This window comes from Fukomys damarensis, unplaced genomic scaffold (genome assembly GCF_012274545.1).
Source record: "Fukomys damarensis isolate Sample0158 unplaced genomic scaffold, DMR_v1.0_HiC HiC_scaffold_21, whole genome shotgun sequence".
NCBI classification, from domain to species: domain Eukaryota; kingdom Metazoa; phylum Chordata; class Mammalia; order Rodentia; family Bathyergidae; genus Fukomys; species Fukomys damarensis.
Window position 1 is genome coordinate 11,875,945 of NW_022900933.1, and position 13,094 is coordinate 11,889,038.

The following is a 13,094-nucleotide window of genomic DNA, read 5'->3' on the forward strand; positions in this document are numbered from 1 at the left end:
CCCCATGTTAAAGCAAGCAGAGGGAAAAACATCCCACAAATTTAATCAAATACAAAGGCCATTTTTGATGTGGAAAATTTCTTCTTGATAGAGAAATGGAAAATTACAGATATAGAATCGTATAATCTCAGAACTGGGAAGAAGCTTGGAGGTCATCAGTTGAACCTGTGCCTATTTCTGGAATGCATGATACAGAATCCCTGCTGTTCTCTACACGGACAACCCTGAGACTGAGCCCTTTCTCAGCACCTCCAGGGAAGTTTCCCATTCATTGTTTGAAGACTGTTAGACAGTTCTTACATTGAGCCAAATACTCCTTTTGAAAACTCCCACCTTTCAGTAATAGTTTGAGTAAGTCTTTCCTCTTCTCTATGACCAGTGCTTTGAGTATTTTAAAGCTTTAAGCCTGGCCCTCTCTGGCTCCTTCTCAGACTAAGTATTTCCTGTTTCTCCTAGTACACAACACTCCAGCATAAAACTTGGTCGTAGAAGGCATCAATCACTGGTGTATGGCCTTGAAAAGTAGATCTGTGTCAGGGCAGAGCCAGGACATTCATCTCAGGGATGACCCAAAAGCGCAGACAAAGCTTCAGGGATATCTCTCCAAGTTGTCTCATTGGATATAAGACACATACTATTGAACAGGAGGATTTTTGTTTTTTAAAAGATTTTAGCAAGTTTCAGTATTTTTAGGGAATAGAAATAGCATGATTGACTCAAATCCAGAATGAGCCCAAGCCATTTTCCCAGGACTGGGCTGGGTTCTTGCTAATTCAGTGACATAGCTAAAGCTAAAGTGTTTTCCTATCACCCATGAGGACATCAGAGTAGCTGCTTCCATCAGGCAGCTCCTGGGGCTTGCTTAGTCCTGGTCCTATCCACCTAGGCAAAGTGGTCTAGGACAGCACAGGAGAAGAGGACATGGGTATATCAAGGCAAACAGTCCATGTTCAAGCCTTACCTGCTGATATGCTGGGAAACAAGATGCTCCACCATCCCAGCCCCTATAGCTCAGTGCCTAACAGGAAGGAGTACACGTGTGAGCATAAGCACAAGTACGGATGGACACAGACACAGGCACACCCATCCTCAAGGCCTTGCCTACCAGCTCCCCGACTTGCATTCAGCGGCCCCTCAGGAGCAAAATAACAAAATGCAAGTCTTTATAAAAAGAACCCTGGATTCTCCTTGGAGGATGAATGATTTTATGGTAGAGGCAATTTTGAACAGCCAGCAAAACAAGACAAAGGTCTTATTTGGTTTATCGAGCCCAAGTTACACCCATTGTCAGTCAGCCAAGCCATGTTAATCAGTACCCAGAGGTTTGAACAGAATCTTTACTAAGTAAATCTGTGAAGATGTTCTTGCTACATAAGGATGGGAGTACAGTTTCTGGTGGGGAGGCAAAAGTTACTAAGATGTTAGGCGATGATCTTGCCTATAAAATAAAGCCTGCCCCAGAGATAAGAGCAGTTTTTAATTCTTTAAAGGGAAATGTATAATACGCTAAAATAATGTTAAATAGGTCTTTTGGGGGAAAGGGCATTATAGTAAAAGAACCAGTAGAAAGCCCTCTCCCCAACTCCTTTTTATATTTGCGTGCAAACACAAAAAGAGCAAAAATGCATGATTTTTAAACCAGAGTATCCTGTTTTCTAAAAATCATACAACAAAATTTGAGACTGCAAAAGAGTTCTAATTACAACACCCAGGGGAATGGTTATGAAATTCTGTACCAATAATGGTGGATAAGTACACAACCTATTTAATGAAACTCACACGCAAACCTTTGACCAGTAGTGGGAGACTGACATTAGAAGATCACTGTCAGCGTGATGAAAACCTGGGGACGCATCTCTGAAATGAAGGACGCTCGAGCCAGATAGCTCCCCTTTGATGCTTGCACCCTCTGAGAAGCCTACCCTGAGTGGCACTAGAAATGATCAAGTGTTGTTTTGAGAGATCTTCCTGGTTTATCAAGCAGTCCACTCTACAGGGCCTCTCATCCACCCCACTGGCTGTCAAAACTTGGGGAGAGGCATTTTCAGGAAAGTACGGGGCTGCAAATGACCCCCCCCCCAGGCCTGGTAGGAAAGGAAGCAGATTTCCTCTGCAGTACTCCCACTGCCAACTACAAGAAGTCTCACAAGGACCCCAGAGAAGGGGGCTTAACTGGGGGCACAGGAAAGATTGGAAATTCGTGGCTGCTTCAGAAAGGTCCTCACTGTTTGATTGTAGGCATCTAAAGGGTTAAGTCAATGCCAAGGATTTCCTCACATTCTCTTCTTTTGAGAGTCCTACAAGGATAGGTATGACCTGTTTTCTTCCTGCTTAGAGAAGGAAGAAAGAAGGAAAGCACTTACCTCTTTCTGATGCGTAGAGTTATTAACTTCAACGGGGGAAATGACTTTTTAAAAGAGGAGCAGACAGTGAAACCTGTTGTACCTAACTAGGCTTTTCCAAATCTCAGCCTCTACCCTTAGGAGCTATGTGATCTTAATATATCTGACTCTCCATTTCTTCATCTATAAAATGAAGCTCAGAACGCACCTTGGAATTGTTGGCAACAATTACTTAGATGAAGTCCAAATTTTATTCCAATAACTACTACAAGGTATGCAGGAAACAGGAGCTATTATTATGTAGTTGACTTTTCTTTGCTGATTCATTCATAAGCTCCTGGGATTTTGTGCAAAACAATCAATATTATGAAAACTGTTGTATAGGGAGGCAATGCTCGAGTCAAAGCACAACTTGGTAATCAAGTGCTAAAATCCATGTGACTCTTACTTTTGCAATTCTGGACAGCTTAAATTTCCATAAGATCCAGCTGGTAAATGTCTGCTATGGTACAATGGGAAGAGTCTGGGGTGAAGTCAGACCCACCCGAGTTTCAGGTCTATCTAGCCATGTAACATTACTCAAAACAGCAGAGGAAATTTGTAAAGCATTTCATGTTTAGATAATTCTACAATCCCATGCTTTCTTTCTATAATCCATTGTATTTTAATAGCAAGTCTTGGCTTTCTTTTTCAAGACAGGATCTTCCTATGTAGTTCAGGCTGGCCTAGAACTCACTGTGCAGGCCAGGTTGCCTCAAGCTCATAGAAATCCTCCTGCGTCAGCCTACCAAGTGCTGGGATTATAGATGTAAACCATCATGCCCAGCCATTATTTTAAAAAAATAAAAATTAAAGCACTGTTTCAAATTTTTTGCTTTGTTTTTACACAACTACATTACATAGACTTTGGCAGTCATAAAAGGGAAATAAAAATCATAAGTACTACCCTATCACAACCACCATCTCCACTGTGCAGTCCCTCAAAAAGAAAGCATCCTCAAGACATTATGACCTTTCTGACCTGCCTTCCCTCCTCTATCCTCTGAATTATTTTATTAGCTCATTATTAGACCAATTAAAAAGAAACAAGGTAAAAAACCCACACAAAAGAGTCAGAAAGGCAAAACACACAGACTTCAAAGACTCTATCAAATGGACCTGAACTACCTAAGACTTTTATCAATTTTGCACGTGCTCAGTAAGCACTCAGTTCTCCACTACTACAGATGCTTATCAGGAAGAGAGCTGGAAAAACCTCCGAGGGCTTTGACTTCACCAAGATTTAATCCCTTGGGTCTTCACATCTGGATCAGTGGGGCTGTTGGGCATTATCCACCCTGAAGTCTCTAACAAGAGACTTGAGGAAAGGCAACCGAAAAAGATGACCTGTACAAGGTAGCCGTGGAAAAAATTATCTGAGGGCTTTGCATAGTCCTGCTTAGGAGCCAAATGCTGAACATAGACCTCTATCAAATTAAAGAGAAGATGAAGCAGCTGAAACATACCATTTCCTGAACGACACAGGAAGGAGACACTTAATGAGAAGAAGCAAAGAAGATCGTGGCCTTGCTTCACACAGAAGATAGTAAACCTAGAAACTTTTTCTCTAAGAGGTATGGAATAAAAATAAAATTAAAACAAATTCTAGGAGGTTTTGACATAGGCACCAAGGAGGCAGGGATACCAGCCAAAATACAGGAGGACACCTAGTTAAATTTTAATTTCAGGTAAATAATAAACAATTCTGCTGGGCATGGTGGCCCAGGCCTGTAATCTCAGCACTCGGGAGGCTAAGGAAGATAAACACTGAGAGTTCAAAGCCAGCCTGGGCTACCTAGAAAGACCCTGCCTAAAAAAAAGAAAAATAAATAAATACATACATAAATGTATTTGTTAATAAGAAATATAATAATAAATACAAATATAATAAGAGTATTTATTACCCATCTGAAATTAAATTTTACCTGGGTATCCTGTATTTTATCTGCTAAATCCAACCATCCTACTTGAGGAAGAAAGCAGGCAGAGACACTGAGTAATAAAATGGAGAAAAGTAATTGTAAAATATAGAACATACGTTTGTTTGTTTTCTGCAGCACTGGGGATTGGGCCCAGGGCCTCAAACTCACTCTCGGCTGCAGAGCTATACCCCTAGCCAGTTTGGGTCTTACTCATAAATAATGAAATCTTCAGTTTTTAACAAAAGAAGGTAAAAGGCTTTACACGTGCCTGTAATGCCAGCTACTCAGGAGGCTGAGGCAGAGGACAGAAAGTTTGAAGCCAGTCTGGGCAATTTAGCAAAAGCCAGTCTCAAAATAAAATAAAGGCGTGGAGGTGTTGGTTGCTGGGCTCTGTGCTGTTTAGAGCACCTGCCTAGCATATGCAAATCTCTGGGTTTAATCCCAGTACCCAAAAAAACAAATGAGGAAAGAATAAATAAATAAAAGGATTTCACCATCATGGTTTCTGAAATGTAGGATGTTTTCTTCACAAAGGGCAACTGTCTCTCCCTACCAAGTATCCCTCAGGGTGTTTGGGGCAACAAACCCAAGACCTCAGAGACAAAGTTAAGCCCAGCACCAGAACTCTGCGCTCTTCAGGATCCTCCCCACCCCTCTCTGCTCCCAGGGAGCCTCTCCCACCAGGAAGGACCATCTGAGTTCACAGATGCCATGAGGCAAGAGCAGCACCAGCCTGGGAGAGTGCTCAGCATTGGTCTCATTGAATGAGCATTTGAATCAACCCATTCTCTTCAATACACTGTCCCCAGGAATCCTTTATCAGACCCACTTTCCTTACAGAAACTCCTTAGGCCCTGACTCCCTGCTCCTGGCCCCAGGATGTAACTGGGTCATGTGGGTGGGGACAGAATCCGCTCATCACCCTGCCTGACCCTTCCCAGCAAACTGCCGTGTTCCCTTGTCTTCAAGTGCTTTTTACCTCCATGTACTTCTGTCACCAGAACCTTGGGGGGCCAGGTTTCCCCCAGAGTAGTTCCGTATGAGAAATCATGTGTTTTTAAAGCATGATCTATGCAGATGGGTGAGCAGGGCCCATGAACAGCACATGCACTGACTTTGGCCCCTAAGAGCTTAGGCATCGCATTAGTGTTTGGTCCTGTCCAGGAAGTAGCGGAGCTGTGAAATCAGATATGTAGAGTAAGTCTGTCTGCAGGAGGGGCCCTCACCCTACGGTGCCAGGAGCACCAGCCCAGCTGAGGAGCCGTGACAATGTGGACAGCCAGATACAGCCCCTGCTGACGCTCTTCCCTCTGCCCCCAGGGACTGTCAGGTCCCACACAGGTGTCACCATGAGTCCAGCCAAAACTTACTGAATTTTAAGGAGTAAGGGGTCTGGGAAATGTTTGTGATTCACTGGTTCTTCATGTTGTAGTTTCTTCGTGGTAAATGTGCCCATTTATGGAATAAAAATGCATCAATTAGCACATTGATTTTTTAAAATTCCACTGAAACGAACTGAAACAACGGAAGGGCCAGGGATTTTAGCTCGGTGGTTCTGCTGCCTGCCTCGCAAGCGCAAGGACCCAAGTTCAATCACCGGTACTGAAAACAAAACAAAACAAAAAAATTCCACAGACAGCGGTGGCAGTGAACACAAGACAGTGCAATTATAAAATTTCTTCCCTCACAAGGACTTCTTAAAAGTCAAATTTGTTTTGTTTTCCACCTTCTTTGATGCATCCTTTGTGGGAGGTGCTGAGCAAATATGAGTTGGATGTCAGAACTAATGCATGAATGAGCGAAGGAGGAACACAAAGATCTTGGCTCTATGAGAATGGAGCCTGAAACCAGCAACAGGCCACGGTGGGAAAAGCCCCAGAAGAGCCAGAGCTTTACTACACACTATCCTTGCGGTTGGGGGAAGTCCTTTACACTCCGTGCCCTTAAGTTCTGTGGCTGTGAATGGGAATAATCTCCTGCCTTAATAAGTGGCTTGGAGAAACTAGGGAGGTTTTGTATTGGAAAGTGCTTTTGTGACCGACAACAGGCTGGACTACAGGTCGAGGACAATCGGAAAGGGATCCAAACCCCATTCTTTCTGCCCACAGCTATGTGATCTTGCTCGAGTCAGCTAACCCTGGCAGGCCTCAATTTTCTTTATCTATGAGATAGAAATAATCACCACACTTCACTGCATTGTCATAAAACTTAAATGGGGCCACATACACGTGAAAGAGCAAAAGTGAATTCGTTTCTCTTCTCTGAATGCCATTCTCTGTTTTCCGAATGCGTTGTTATTCTGCGTTGCCTGGACTGGTTCCTCTGCCAACCCACAAGTGGGCAAGTAAATTAATGAGATGCTGAGGGATTCCTTGATCTTCCTACTGCTGTCACCTGATGATTATTAAAGCAGGTGGCCATTTGGTTGGCCACAGCTCATGCACGCAGAGTAGCTGCAACGGTGTCTCCAGATGGAGTCCTAATCAGGGACCTGCCAACCAGGCGTTTCCTCACCCAGGATCCAACCTCTAGCTCTCTGCAAGTTGTGTCCTTGGGAGGTAACCACCCATCAGAGCCAAGATTGGAAGGGACTGACCGAGGAATGAGTGAGGAAGGATTTGGCCACGACAGCCCCAGCCATGCTCTCAGGAAAACACAGGGGCTCCCTCACCTGCCTCCACGGCCAGATCCTCAGACAGAAACACCAGCCCTTTCACCAGAAGCAGCCGGACCCTGCTTCTCATTTGCCACACCACGCAATTTAGGTTTGGTTTAGTTTGGTTTGCAATTTTTAAAAGTCATTTTGAGATTCTTAAATTCTCTCTCTCTCTCCTGGGATTGAACCCATGGTGCCCTGGCACTAAGCTCCATCCCCAAGCCTTTTTAAATTTTTAATTCTGATACAGGGTCTTAAGTCACTAACTTGCCCAACCTGGGCTCGAACTTGCAATCCCTCTGCCTCAGCCTCCAGAGTGCTGGGATTACAGGTGTGCACCACCACGCTCACCTTTTTCATTTTTCTTCTTCAACTGCCCGATCGATTAATTGGTCCTGCTGCTTTTGTCCATTTGGTAGCTGTCGCAATTTTACAGGCATCATACAAAGCACCTCTATCACTTCCCAGGTAGAACCCCTCACAAGATAACACCTCAAGAGTCCCCTCCACCTCTGTGCTCCTGACCACGTGCTAGGACTTCTCATCCCAAAGCCCTGGGACAAGGTCTTCTGTCTTTATCACTTGTTTTCATTGAGGCTAAATGCATCTGTTACTGCAAACTCCTCTCACAAAGCCTAGTGCTTGAGGCAAAATCACCCCAGGTTCTGCGCTCAGTCTGTGTTTCAGCAGCTCCTCTCCTGCTCGATATTAAAAATAGCTTTGTCTAGTCCAGCGAGATCAGACCCAGGAGACAGGCGCCTGCTATTCTAATCTCTGCTTCACAAATAGCTATCCATGGGCTCAAGCCTCCATCAACACCTCCAGGGGCTCGGGTTATAAAACAGGGCCCTGAAGGTAAGCTCTGTGCCACTGACCCAGGCTGTCCACGGGGTCGAGATGGGGCCTACACATGCCCATTCCCACCTTGGACCACTGACTGTGCCCAGGAACTGAGAAGCCGTCAAGGCACCCCCATGCTTGGGGTCTCCTGTATTTCCCAGGCCAAACCTACAAAAGCTCCTCTTGAGGCTCAAACTCAACAGCCATGGAAAACAGGCCGCCCTAACCACCCCTCCCCTCCCCAGCCCCTGTCCCCTTTTCCACCGCCCTTCCCTTCCTCCCCCACACCCATCTTGCATTGGTGAAAAACCATAGGCTCTCCGGTTGCCAAGGGAACCAAGCCCTTTATTCCATCCCAGTGACTGGCTGGCTGGGGGTGAGGAGTGGGGCAACAACTGGTGCCCAGGCCTTTGGAACCCCCCACGAGCCTCCCTTACTTTTTCTCTAAGGGGGAGAGGCGGGCTGCACACCCCCACACACTGCCTTTTCACCCAAGCCCAGCTGGGTGGGACAGAGCCCTTGGGCTCTCAGGAGCTCCCTGACTGAGGCTCGGGGAGATCAGTGCTCCCCAGCCCTCCTCTGGCCCTGGCCCTTTGCAGAGGACAATAGCCTCCGAACAAGGGAAAATTCCATCGCCCAGGGTTCAAGTCTCCAAGGAGTTGCCTAGGCCTCTGTTTAGCCTGGAGTGGGCTCTGAGGAGCCCCTGCAGCTGCCCGGCTTGTTTTCCCCTCACTGTGCTTTATGTTTAACCCCTGAGCTGCCAAGGACTGTTATTCCCCAGGCAGCGCCGTCCCGGGAACTAAGAAAGAAGTAAGGCTTTGTTCCCTTTGGGGAACTAATTGGGAGAGACAGGCGGTGTGGCCTGCTCCGCTCCACTAGGGAGTGAGACTCCCACCGCCTCTCGCTGCACACCCAGGAGGCAGGGAGTGCGGTGCACACCCTGACTTCAACTGAACACAGAGGAAAAGGGAAGGAGTGTGCCTTGGAGACAGTCAAGAGACAGCTGGAGCCATTTTCTCCGGCTCAGAAAATATTCAGAGCGGCAGATACTGATTTTTCCCCCTACTTCAAACCCCCAAACAAATACTTGCTTTTCTCCCCCTACTGTTTCTTCTCCGATCTGCATAAGGAACTTTGGAACAAAAGTAAGAAACAGGAAAATCAAGGCATTTTGTTTTTAAATTCTAGATTTGTGAATGGGAGCTCTCTTAACAATCCTACTTATAAATTCACACGATTTTTTTTAACTTAGGAATTTAACTTTGTTGCAAATCAGTTAGAAATGAATGAAAAGTTTGGTTCATTTCCGTTTGTTTTAAAATGGAATGGATTCCAGGCAGAGATCCACACAAAACCTAAAGATTATTTTTGTCTCATTTAGGAGCAGAACACATTTCTAAGAAATCAGCAACACCCTCCACTTGCAGCAAAGCCAGCCAGCTGTGTCCATCCCCACCCCCACCCCCCAGCACTCAAGTACAGGCTGCTGGTCTGCTCACCAAGACTGTCTGGGGAAAGAAAGTGCCGGACAGTAGACAAGGTTGCACAGGTTGTCCCTGTACCTGGGCACACCTGCTTCACTCCCTGAAAGAGAGTCCTAGGCCCAGGTGTGCAGACTGGGGTGAGGGCAGCGATGAATGGCACAGCGGCCAGAAATTCATGTTGGCACTGGAAAGGTGCAGATTGGTACATAATTCAAGAACATTTCAGTGTGCAACGGAATGAGTCTTATTAAAACCTGAGCCTTGCTAAGTTCCTCACATGCAGCTGGAGCTCTGGTTCAGTCTCTCCTAAATCCTGCTGACACAGGGCCCCACACAGCAACCTTCTGTCCTTCCTCTGCTGTGGCAAGCCTACATTTTCAGGAAGCTGTCGGGCAGAATGAAGCAACTGGAAGCTAGAAGTGTCTACGTGTCTTTTAGGGTTGGAGCCTAACCCCCACTCCAGAAATTTCCTAGCAAGGGCACTGGGAGTTAGAGCAGCAGGTGGGAGTCAAGTTGGCTCTCAGCATGCTTGATCCCTATAAGGGCTTCTTCTCCTACCACCCCACTCTCTCTCCAAGCATGTGATGTCCCAAGCTCCTCTTCCTCAGTCCAGACTCCAGGAGAAGTCTTTGAAGAGTAGGCACTGCACACAGTCCTGAAACTCTCTGGGTGGATCCCTGCCGCATGGCCTATCTGAAAAGACACCCCTTCCCCCATCAGTGCTGACTCTGCAGGGCACCATCTGTATTATTTCTTTCAGCTCTGAAACTGCTGACTGTTGGGAGATTGGCCAAGGTTAAGATGGAGTCTCAATGTGGCCATTTTCACAGCCCCAGAGATGGGTGCCAGATTCTTGTCAAGTTGAATAGAATGCAGGAAAGCTCACCAACCCACCAGAATAATAATAGCTAACACAGAGCAAATCACACACTGAGACTGCTCTAAATGCTTCATGTGTATTCCTTCATTTTCATTTCATGATAATCCCATAAGGCAGGGACTAGCAGTTTCCTATTTTATAGATGAGAAAACAGAAACAAGGTTACAAGCCAAGTGGCCCAAAGGACAGCAACTACTGCCCCATCGAGGCGCCAGTCAGGAATCCTAGGTTAATTCACCCAGAATCCTGTCCTGACAACCACACGTCCACACTGCAACATCACCTGACTTGTACAGCATAAAAGGCAAGATGCTTACCCAGGAGGGCATGTGGTTTAATCGAGTAGATGTGGCCTGGGAAGCAGGAGACCCGATTCCCGTTCTAGCTCTACCTTTGTGGGTATGAGCATCGCACACTGTTCCAGCTCCTGAGTTCCCCTGTCCTCAGTGGTGGGTCACAGGGTTGCTGGAACCTCTCAGGTCCTGCCCATCTTCTGACTCTAGGAAGGACATGACAGCACATGTGGCATGAGCACAGGCCCCAGACAGAGCAAACCTGACAAATCGCTACTCACTGCACACGTGAGCCTTAGCGGGCACGTTTCAGTGTTTGGGGAAAAATGTGTTGTTATGAAACATGTCTGTTCGGGCCATGACTAAGTCTGGGGGAGCAGAAAGGAACCTTATTTCTTCCAGCTAATGAAGTGAGGCTTCGTGGAGGAAGCAGACTTTCTTAGTCATACTTCCTGTTTCATACTGACCTTTTTAAAGGAAACCCACAAGACAACCTGTGTTAAGGCCTGCTTACAAAATCTGCCCACAGGTATAATAAAGACGATCTAAATAAAGACCGCAGTGGGCCCAGAGTAACCTGAATCAGTGGAAATAATAAGATCACTGAGAAGGGCTGATGGACAGAGATAAGGTGCATGGTGGTGTTCCATAAACGGCAACTAACAGCGACACGTGAGAGATTTCGATGATTATTAAACAAGCATCCAAGCAGAGAAGCCGACAGAAACCACACAGCAATCTTTTTGTTGGTCTCTACGTACTTGGGGTCTAGTCTCTAGCTGTAAAAGAGAAGCCCTAAAAATTAAGAGAGATGTTTGGAGTGATTTCAAAAGAAGTCACGAGGACTGGGTTGGACAATTAAGTATGGGAATTAGGATCATTTAACCTGCAGGGGAGAAGACCAAGAGATAACTGAAGCATCTTAAAGCTGGTAAGGAATCTGTGTTGGTGGAGGATCACAGAGGTGCATTTCCATATCAACTGACCACAGAGTGACAGCCCCGCACAGCAGGTGTGAGGTGCTCAGAATGTCCTGGAGGTGAGGGAAGATCCCATGAATACCACTGAAGAACAAGTAGGCGCCAAGGCCAGGGGACCTCCCCTTTGCCAAGAGAGCTACATCACCAGATGGCAGAGCTCAGGCCAAGCAGACCAATTGCCATCCCTGTGCCCTGCTTATCTCCATTTGTGACAGACACAGTTTCCCAAAAATCTTGTTATCTTTCCTGTTGCTAAAGATTGTTGCTCCCTACAAAGCAGGGACTGCTCTCTCTGGTTTGACATTGGTCCACCCATCTTCACGTTCACGGTAGATGGATAGATGAGGAAAGTTTTTCAGTTATCAGTGGCTACTACATAAACTACAAGGGTATCTCAGTTCACAAACTTGATTCTTTCCGTGATTCCGGTCACAAACTGAGTTGAATAAGAGTGGGATCAAAGTCAGTGATTAGGTTCAGTGTTGAGCTTATGGGGGAAATTTGGTTCAGATTCTTGGCCAGTGTGGTTTGTGACCAGAATTGTGGAGAGGATTGAGCGCATGAATCTAGGTACCATTGTATTTCAATTGGTGCTATTAAATATCAATCGTTTTCTTCTTCTCACAGATTTCTGAAACAGGAATTTGGACAGAACACAGGAGGGAAGGCTTCTCTATCCATCCAAGTTCTAGGGCTTTGGGTGGAAACAGTATGTGACAAGATGACAAGGGTGAGAGAGTGGGAGTGAACTGATTAGCTAGGGGCTGCACTTATCTAGAGGCCTCCTCTTTCTCATGTCTGCTCCCTGTGTCAGAAAGAGTCAAAGCCTGGGCTCCTCCAGGACAGCCATGCACAGAACTCTTATGTGGCTTCTCCGTGTGACTAGGACTCCTCAAGCACGGCAGCCGGGTTCCCAAAGTGAATATTTCAGGTGAACCAGGTGGAAAAGTCACAGAATCAGCCTCACAAGTCACAGAACAACCCTGTTCTCTGTACTATACCAATCAAAACAGTCACAGGACTGTCCCATTCAAGGAAAGAGGCATAGGTTCCACTTCTCAATGGAAAGAATGGCTCAGAATTTTAGAAGAGCCCAGGAGCACTGGGAGCTTATGCTCAGGTGCAGAACACCTAGCATTGGGAGCCCCTCATCCTGACAGGGTGGATGCTGTGGCTGGCAAGTTGCTCAGCAGTGATAAGGGATTGAGGAGAAGCCATATTCAGAGGTCTCTGACATTCCTGCCAAGAGCTGGAAGAGAGGCCAGGTGACCACCATCAGGATGTGCTAACGAAACAAAATAAACCTTCCAATGGATACTGAGTCTCCAGAAATAGGCAGAAGGCAGTTTTCACAGTGGGGCTGTGCATGAGGTCAGACCAACAGCATGTGACCTGATGCTATGGCCTAGGCTTGGCTTGAGTACATCAACCCCTCCTTCCAAGGGGCTTCCCACACGCCCTAGCTGAAGCTAAGGAACCATCATGTCTGTGGCAAACTTGACCTGCCCATTCAGATGCACAGACCATCTCTAACTATTCGGCTGATATTTTTCTATAGATCAATGTAGATGGTACATTGTAGGGGGTACACAAATAGAGAGGGAAAGAGGAGAGAGCACATGGGGAGCCTTTAGAATTATTCCTGAGTTCCTCCAGAG